At 34.0% G+C, this 9,595-nt stretch overlaps 1 pseudogene; it reads right to left on the reverse strand.

The window, feature by feature from the left end:
- Positions 1-3,740: 3,740 nt before the first annotated feature.
- On the reverse strand, positions 3,741-4,394 carry LOC148880539 (uncharacterized; annotated as a pseudogene).
- Positions 4,395-9,595: the final 5,201 nt, after the last annotated feature.

Consider the following 9,595-nt stretch of genomic DNA (forward strand, 5'->3'; position numbering starts at 1 on the left):
AAAAGCACTTTTATACGAAAATATTTTTATGAAAGCACTTTTATGAAAGTGCTTTTATGAACGCACTTTTATGAAAGTACTTTTATAAATTTCAACTAGGGTTAATTTTATAAATGCTATTTTAAAATTCAACTAGGGATAATTTTGGAAGAAAAAATGAATAAATGCTTATTGTATAACCACTTAAAAAAACAGGAAATTTGAACTTAAAAAATAAGCCCTTATTTTTAAAATAAGCACTTATTTCAGGCATATTTCCCAAACATCAATGTGCTTAGTAGTGTGGTCCCGACCCAGATAAGTACTTATTTCAAATAAACATTCCCAAAGATGGCCTTAAAATTTTATTCCTATAATTCTATCTCAAATTTCAATGTGGTGGAAATGAAATGACTACCCCTTGCTTCATTTTAAATTCTGCTAAAGTGAGAATTGCAAAACTTTGCAGTTGGGACTTGGGAGGCAATTGGGACACATCCATAGAGAAAGGATAGGAGATACAATATAAATGATAGAAATTAGTTTATAGGGACACTTTTGGCCTTTAAAAATCTACCGACTAACAATTAGGGGGTGTTCTTTTTTTGGATTTGGAGAGGGGGGAAAGTTAGTCAATGGGATTTTGGTTCCCATTGACCAAGAATACCATGTTCTTTTTTCAGTTTTATGTGGGGACTGGGGAAAGTTTTTTTCCTGTGTATCACTTACCCGGGAAAGTGATACCAATATTCTAGGTGGGTAAATAACTTTCCCACCTAGGGGAAAAGTTGCCAACACTTGAATGGGGCAAAAATGCCCCTTTTAATAATGAATTTCTATGATTAAAATGGTCATTACCTTGTTTACCTGAGAAATAAAAGAACATGGGTAAATGCACTTACCTGGGTAAGTGTTTCCCAGGAAAAATTTACCCAAGTAGTTGCATTTACCCGGGTAAGTAACTTACCGAAAAGCGAACGAGGCCTTAGGGGTACCCCTATCTATAGTAAAATTGGAATTTGCCCAGCCCGTCCACATTGTAGAATCAGAAATTGTTTTCTTTTCTTGAAATCCTATAATTACATTCTTATGGGTCCATTTGGTTCATAGGAATTGTCTGGTTCACATCAATTTTGCTGATTTTTGAAAGATAGAACCTTTTGGCTTGGTTTGGAAAGAGTACAAATACAAATATACACAATGCAAAGCCTTGTATTTTATATTTCTAAACATGTATTTACACTATCTATCTATCTATCTATCTATCTATCTATCTATCTATCTATCTATATATATATATTAGCATGAACTTGTGCGATACACGGGCCTTGTTAAGCAAAAGCTAATAATAGAAATACATAAGAGTATATAATTGTTTTGTATTTCTAATCGACTTTAGTTTAGAAACTTTCAAACCCGACCAAGTTAGGTTAGTTTCGGTTTGGCCATTTGTAAACCGACCTGACCATATATATATGACATTTTTAATACGGGAAGGTGGGAAAATTCCCATATTTCTTATCTAAAATATTTTATATCATAAATTTAATTATTTTTTTAATTTATTTTTTAATAATACCACTATAGTTTATTAAATTTAATTTTAGTTTTTAAGCTTAAATATTTTGAACAAACAAGCCAAACCAAACCGAAAATAGACCTAAACCGATACAACCCGAGTTGATGGATTTTTACTAATAGTTAGTCAGTTTTGGGTGACAAACTCCCGACCTGACCAAGTCAATTTGGTAGGTAGAACAACTTACAACTAAACTGAACCAATCCTTGAACACTCCTAATTTTAGTTAAATTAATAGTTTAATTTCCAATAATTATTGAAACTTTATAGCAAAAATACATAATTATTGAAAATAATTTATAATGAAAATATAATAATTATAGAAATGCAATAAATACTAAAAATATATCAAATTAGTCAATAAATAGTGTAATTTCAAATAATAGTTTAATCTCTTATAATTATTGACAATTTACTATTAAATAACAAAACAAAAATAGATTTATAAATTATTATTGAAAACATATTTATCAAAAATACAATAAATAATTACTGAAAATAAAATAACTATTAGTTATAGTATATATATAAATATATAATGAATATACACTATTATTGTAAAATTATTACTAATAAATATTTTTGTTTTGAAATTTATTTTCTATAATTATTAATTAATATAAGTGAAAATTAGGTATTTACAATTTTATTTAGTTATTTAAATAATATTGTTATTTAAAATTTAAAAATATTAATTATTTATTGAATTTAATAATCCATAAAATTATAATTAGTACTATTATTACGTAATTCATCATTAATTTTGTAAAATAATAAATTATTATTAATTTTGTAAAATCTATTATAATTATTTTTTTATACTTTTAAGATTTTTTTAAATTTATTACATAATTTCGTTATTTTAAATATTTAAAATTTATTCATGATATTTTAGTTATTAAATATTTAAATAATATGTAAAATATTTAAAATTTTCATTATTTTAGTGCTATTACATAATATTAAATAAATTGTTTTATAATTATTTATCTATTATTAATGTTTTGTTATTTAAGATATTAGTTATTGAAATGTTCAAATAATGTTTAATTTTTAATATTAAAATTTTATTATTTGAATAACATTTAAATTGAATAATTTGTAAAATTACAATTTATATTGTTATTACACGATTTCATGATGAGTTTTGTATAAATGTATAATTATTAATAATATAAATCTTATTAAATCTATTATAATTAATTTTTATGTTTTGAGTAAATATTTTAAAGTTAGTATATAATTTCGTTATAATATTTAAATAATTCTAAAAGTTTTGGAATTATTTAAATAAATTACACTGACCCCTGCACTATGAGATCTGTAACAAAGACCCCCTGTACTTTTTTTTGCGACAAACACCCCCTGAACTTTTACATTGGAACAAAAACCTCCTGTGGCGCCAATTCGGATGAGGAAAAACGTTAAATTACCAAAATACCCCATTAACATTTCTGTATTTTCTTTTTTTACCGTTCTCTCTTAAAACCTAACTGACCGAATAATATCTTCTTCGTCGGCAGTTTGGTTTCCCCTTTCTCTCATACAATCTTCGAACAGTTCATTTTCCCCCTTCTTTCTGTCAACAATCTGATAGAAATTCCCAAGTCATTACAATTACAGCAACTCCAATAACACAATTCCGCCAAATATTCTGTGACTGCTTTCGACCAAACCGCCTTCTCATTATTGATCAACTCCGGTAACTCAATCTCAGCCCAGAAGTCATGGCCATCGTTGTCAGATTTCTCGTTGTTGTTGTTGTTGCAGCCATCTGAGTATCCCTCGCTGTGCATGCTTGGATTTTCCCTTTATGGATAAGGGACATAACGTACCATCATCAACAAACAACAAGAACAAGGAATCATTTCCCTGCAGCTTCCAAGGATGAGAGGACTGAGTAAGGATGCATTTATTATTTGTTTCATCAATAGAAACGAAAATTTATTTCTTCATTCTCATGGGCGAAGGCAAAGTGGCAGATCCATATCACATTCCAGAAAACATTTGCTTAATTAACAAAATTTTCAAAGCTTATATGGGTAATACATATCATAATTAATCTATATTTACAATTGAGACTCTCTCTCATCCGCTTCTATATATTGTATTTAGCTAAGTAGCTGAGTAGAAGGGGAGATAGACGCAAAGATAGATCTAAAACATGCTCTTCACCTTTGCGTTATGACAACCCATTGATTCCTTCTATCGGTGCTGCCAACGTCCACCCCCAACCAACTTTGGGAGTCACCGGAATATGGGTCACCAGCAACCCCTCCCCAATGGGCAACTACTGGGTCATCGACTCATCGCTCCTCCACCCAGACCCCTTAAACGAATTATTGCCCACGACCACCGCTCCACCCTTCTTCTTTGCACTCGCCTGCACCACTCTGTGGTTTGGCGTCCCCAACAACGAACTCAATGCACCCAGCGTTGGGTCCTAAAGCTTCTTCTGAGTTCTGAGTTTTGACAAATGGAGCTCCTCCAACCCAGGAAGGATGCACACCACCTGGCCACCCATCTGATGAGCCGCAGCAACCAGTGCTATGGTTGTTGCGCCTGCAGGCTGCAACTCCTGCGCATACCTCTACCATCAGTTGCGAGTTGTTTCCGACGGCAGTGCATATACGAACTCAGCCCCATCTGGCTCCTCAACTCCAGCTCTTTCCCTACACGAGAGTCAAAACAACCCACATCAGAAAATTTAAAGTTGTGAATGGAATGCAATTAATAATTAGAGCAAGCAGTACTGATGGGAAAGTGGGTGATAGCGCCGCAAGATGAAGCGCTTCTTGTCTCCGGCGAACTTGCGGACAAGTCCATAGCACTGCATACTGCCATGGTTAGAAAAGAGTAATTCCGGTATTTAGAAAATTTTAAACGGTCAAATGAGAATCTTTTTTGAAGTCAATTAAGGAACGCTAATAGAGGGGTCTTTGTCTAACGGCCAAAGTACCGGGTGTTTGTCCCAAAAAAGTGTAGGGGGGTCTTTGTCATAGACCTATGGTACGGGGGGTCCATGTAATTTATCTAATTTATTATTAAAATTTATAGACAAAGAGTGGGTGGGGGCTGACAAATAGGAATTAGAGATAGTTTAGGAGGGAATATCTCTGCTAAATTAGAGATAATTTAAGAGAAAATAATTTAGGAGATAAATAAGAATTAGAGAGAACTTAGGAGAAAGTGGGGGGAAAGTTGAGTTCAAATTTGCGCCCCACAAGGGAGCGCCCCATAACGTCCCATAGCACATCCCCGCCATGTACTAGGGGTGCTCACGGTTCGTTTAACTGAACCATGGGGTAATTTTCTGGACCAAATTGATAGGTTCGGTTTTTACATTCAACTGAATCGAAATTGAACCGATACAACTGATTAACTGGTGGACCGATTAACCGCGGTTCAGTTTTTTGGGTTTTTATGCCCTTAACATTAAAAAAAAGAAAAAAAAAAAACACAGTAACTGGGATTGCCAGTGTCGCCGAGATGCATTAGCCTCTAACCCGTAGGCCGAGCCTCTAGTGTCACAAATCACTGGTGTCGGAGGCCACCGATGAATTGGTCAGAGGGTGAAGTGCCAAAGGCTAGAACCAGAGAGAGAGTCCAAGAGGTAAGAGTTCAAAGAGATTGAGAGGTGAGAGAAAGAGTTTAGAGATAGACTGAGAGGCGAGAGAGAGAGAGGGTTTAGAGGGAGACTAAGAGGCGAGAGAGAGAGCTTAGAGAGAGATTGAGAGGCGAGAGAGAGAGAGAGAGTTCAGAGAGAGACTGAGAGGCAAGAGAGAAAGAGTTCAAAGAGAGACTGAGAGGCGAGAGAGAGAGAGTTCAGAGAGAGACTGAGAGGCGAGAGAGTTCAGAGAGAGACTGAGAGGCAAGAGAGAGAGAGTTTAGAGAGAGACTGAGAGGCGAGAGAGAGAGAGTTCAGAGAGAGACTGAGAGGCGAGAGAGAGTTCAGAGAGAGACTGAGAGGCAAGAGAGAGAGAGAGTTTAGAGAGAGAGAGAGGGAGTATGAGAGAGTGAGAGTCCGAGAGAGAGAGGGAAAGAAAAAGAAAGGTTTGCGCAGCAGCTAGCGGGTGTTAGTCTGTAAGACGACTCAGACTGGCAGCCAGTGGGTGCCAGACTAGCGAACCTATCTCAGCTCTCAGTTCAGCAATCTTAACACTCTCAAACCGTTGAATGTTTTTAATTGATTTTTTTTAAATAAAATATAATATTAATATATATTAATATTATATAAAAATATATATTGGTTGGTTTGGTTAACCGCCGATTTTTTACATGGTTAACTAAAACCAAACCGAAACTTTCGATTTTTTGAAAACATTGAGCCGAAACCGAACTGAACGATTCAATTAATTGATTTTTCGATTCGGTTTTGATCATTTTTTCGATCGATTCGATTTTTCAGTTTTTTTTGCTCACCCCTACCCTGTATTGTGAACATCTCCCAATGATAGGAGTATAAATGCAAATATGTAGAGTGCAAAACTTTATATTTTGTATTTATTTGCACTGTACATAATTACATATTTGTATTTATACTCTAAGCTGGCCTAGTTTGAAAAGAGTTTATGCAAATATGTTTAATGCATAACTTTGTATATGGTAATTTTTAAATCTTGTATTTGCATTTTTTCCAAGATAACATTAAACATGATATCCCTTGCATGGTTCAAAGTATCAAAATGTATCATATCAAATTGAACGATATGTATCAATTCACAAGGGCAACAAAATGTGATACACAAAGGATTTAGGAATTTAGTGTTGTTTTTTTTTTAATGTTTGAATGGTAGAAACCCTTGTATTAGGGTGTCAATGGACCGGTTTTGGATTGGACCCTGTCCAAAAACAATTTGGACAGATTGGATGGATCAACAAGACATATTAGATTGGACCAATCCGGTCCAAAATGTTTATTTGATTGAATTTGACCTGGTCCGTTCACAATAAATTTATACTGGATTGGGTTGGATTAAGCCAATATCTAATCCTTTGATTTAAGATAAGAATATATGTGTCAATGTACCGGGTTTGGGTTGAAATCAATTTAAATCAAAATAAAATTGAACAGATTGGATGGTCCAGACATTGAATTGGACTGATCCAAATTGGCCCAAAACATTCATTGGATTGGATTGGACCTGATCCATTTATAATTGACTCACATTGGACTGGATCGGATTGGAGCAGTCCAATTGACACCCCCTAGGTGTAACATGTTAACTGTAAAAAAATTCTACTGAAAAAATGAAAAAAAAAAACAGATAAGTATGTAAGTTTTAAATGTTCTATATTTTGAACCATGATCCACAGTTAAGGCTTAAGAGGGTTTTATAAATGAAGTTTAACATTTATGCTTATGTTACACTCAAGTGTACTTATTTGATTAATTAAAAAAATACATTGCATACTATTATACATTATGTCATTATCATTTTTATAATTACCAAAAAAATCCTTCAAATTCCATCTATTGGCTTTTTCATTAGTGATTGTTTTAGTTGCTGCAGTTACAAACACTGTTTGAGTCAAAATTCTTTCGGTACCTGTTCTTTCGGTACGATAGGTTTTTTTTGTTCACCAGAACATAATCCTTGGAAGCCTGGAACACGAAAAAAAAATCCTAAAACAAAAATAAAGAAGAAAAAGTAGAAAAAAGAAGAAAAAGAAAAAGAAAAGCTTCAGTCACGGCTCAAGCCCCGCCGAACAGCAAACGAAGAGAGAGAGAGAGAGACTATGGAGTAAACCTCAATCTACCGTATCGCATGCATGTTGTCGTTATATATCTCATCCGGTCGGAAAGTTGGTCTGTCGTTTTCGTTTTCTGAGGAGAGTTTTCGATTTTTTTAGATGAGCACACAGTCAACTCCCTTCGGCCTCTGGTGAAGAAGGAGTAGGAATTATATTGGGGACCAGTTGCGCTTTTGCTGCTGATTTCTTTATGGCTGTTAGAGCTAGCGCCCCAAATCTTTGCTGTGAGTGCGCTTCTGGCCCACCACCCCTCTTTCCCTCTCGTTAATTTTCCAAATGTGACCTATTGGTGGACTTCTCCTGAATCCTGATCAGCGTCCTCTCCTTTTTCCCGTTTCCAAATTATTGTCTTCATCAACAACAAGTCAACGACGGGAGAGAGGGGAATGGGGAGAGGACGGTGCAGTCTGCAGTCCCACGATTAGGCTCGCGTAACAATGGTTTAAACTTCTACTCGGGCTGGGCATAGAATTTGAGGTTTAAACTTCATACATCAGAGGTCATATAAATATTATATATAGTCTATTTTACAATTTTTAATATACTTAAATATGGTATATTGATAGTAAGTTCCTTAACTTTTAAAGAAAATGATTAAGGTTTAAGTCTCTTAATTTATATTTTTTAAATACATGCATAAGAAAATAATATATACAATAAAGAGGTGTTAATTAACATAAATTAAACGATAAATCAATGATAATTAAGTAATTTTGTGAAAATAAGAAATCATAAATTTAAATCTTGCTAAGTACATTTTAAACTTTCTACTAATTAAGGATCCAGGCAATTTCATGAAACCTAGATTGATTCACCGGTTTTTTAACCAAAACAGTTATTGAGGTACAAATTCGATCCGATTTTCTAAACACTGTCAAACCATACGCAGAGACACTGCAATTAGCAAACAATATAATAGAGCTACGACTCCCTGCTAAAGAAGTATTAATTCGAGAGAACAAATGGGCTTACAGCTAGCTTAGGTAATTAAAGAGAGAGAGAGAGAGATTAACTTGAGCCGAGGATATATACAAGGAAACCAGACCAATTCTGAAGATTAGTTCTTTGATTAATTAACTGCAAACTACTGCTTGAGGAGTCGACAAAGCTAAGTTGAAGTGCGTTCTACAACTCCCCATCAATCAAATGGGCCCTTCTCCTTATCTGGGTGATAGATGTTATACCCAAAGATAAAAGCTAAGCTAAGATTCTCTCCATCCAAATCTTTACAAAAGAGAAGAATTTATAACATTATTACATGTGAAACATGTAAGATAAAAAGTTAAAACTGCAACAATTCAACTCGCTACAATACGAGATCGGATATCCGCTATATTGAAATATGTAAAATGAATCTAAATAGAGTTTCATCATTAATCCTTTCAGTTTCAGAGTCCTAGGTGGGGTTCGTTGTCGATCAAATGTCAAAAACCAGTCTATACAAAATACTCTTGCTTTCAGTGCATCGTTGACTGTTGGGATTTCGACGTGTCCAGTTGATGAATTGAAGGGCTTCTCTATCATCTGGGTGTATGTGGCATTTACTGTCAAAATTGGGTGAGAAATTCCTCATGTACGTCATCTTCGTCATCACTTTGGGCTGTGACAGCGAATTACTTAGATTTTTCACACTTGGGTTTGGATGGGCTTAATTATTAGTTAGAACTACCCAATTACTAGTTGGGGTGGTCTTTGGCTTGAAGCGCGTTTGGTTCAATGGGGAAGGAGTGTTAGGTAGGTGCAAAGCAGCCAATCCATCAGGCTTGTCAGTAGTCATGAAAGATATATATATATTTTTTTTATACACACATTCATACACTTATATATATATATATATAAATACATACATATATATACACATTTTCATAATTATCAAGGTTCTATTCGATATTATTTCTAATTCAAACATACATACATACATTAAGGTTGTATTCGGTATTGTTTCTAATTGAAATATACATATATACATATATATATATATATTTTCATAAACTATTAAGATTATGTTTGGTACTGTTTTTAATTGAAATGTTTTGGGTCAATTAATACAAATTGGCAAGAGATTTATATTTTCCCATCGCATATGAGTCTTTTCAGTAAGAATGCTTACACTTCACCCCCCTGGTTGCCTTCAACATGCATTTAGGCCGAAACCACACTAATAAGCACTTTTGTGTGTTTTGGGTTAAAAGTGATTATTCCAGAAAATACGCCCCTTTTGGAGAAGTCAAAAGTTTTAATTGGCTAATTTTTAAGAGTTTTTTCAAAAACTATTTATTGCGT

Source organism: Nelumbo lutea, chromosome 1 (assembly GCF_056320005.1).
Source record: "Nelumbo lutea isolate HS-2025 chromosome 1, American lotus-T2T, whole genome shotgun sequence".
NCBI classification, from domain to species: domain Eukaryota; kingdom Viridiplantae; phylum Streptophyta; class Magnoliopsida; order Proteales; family Nelumbonaceae; genus Nelumbo; species Nelumbo lutea.